The sequence below is a fragment of the Octopus bimaculoides genome, chromosome 13 (genome assembly GCF_046866305.1).
Source record: "Octopus bimaculoides isolate indiv1 chromosome 13, ASM4686630v1, whole genome shotgun sequence".
Lineage (NCBI taxonomy): Eukaryota > Metazoa > Mollusca > Cephalopoda > Octopoda > Octopodidae > Octopus > Octopus bimaculoides.
In genome coordinates, this window is record NC_142940.1 from 7230819 (window position 1) to 7231182 (window position 364).

Genomic DNA, 364 nt, shown 5'->3' on the forward strand with positions numbered 1-364 from the left:
TAGAAATTTCAGGGAAAGAGAAATGTTAGATTATATCGACTTGCGTACTTGGTTCGTACTTTATTTCATTAATCTCGGAAGGGCGAAAGGTCAAGTTCACCTTGGTGGAATGTTTAAAAATACGAATAAGGATCTTAAACTGAAGCACAAGGCCAGCATTTTCGGTGGCGGTATAAGTCGATTACATCGCCCCCAGTGCGTAACTGGTACTTAATTTATCGACCCTGAAAGGATGAAAGGCAGAGTCGACGTCGGCGGAACTTGAACTCAGAACGTAGCGACGGACGTCGTTCAGCGTGTTCATGAATCTGCTAGCTCGCTACCTGACTGATAATAATAATAATAATAATAATAATAATTCATC

The 364-nt window shown here is 40.9% G+C and overlaps 1 protein-coding gene across 4 annotated transcripts in view; it reads right to left on the reverse strand.

Annotated features, from left to right (window-relative positions):
- Positions 1 to 92, reverse strand: part of LOC128249265 (uncharacterized) — a 126150-nt gene extending 126058 nt beyond the window's left edge. Inside the window, exon 1 of one of the 4 annotated variants that reach the window (XR_016243965.1) lies at positions 1 to 92. This exon is cut by the window's left edge and continues 829 nt beyond it. The gene's annotated coding sequence lies outside the window, so the exon portion shown is untranslated. The other 3 variants (XR_016243964.1, XR_016243963.1, XR_008265354.2) reach the window with 3 other exon arrangements.
- Between the last annotated feature and the right edge of the window lie 272 nt (positions 93 to 364).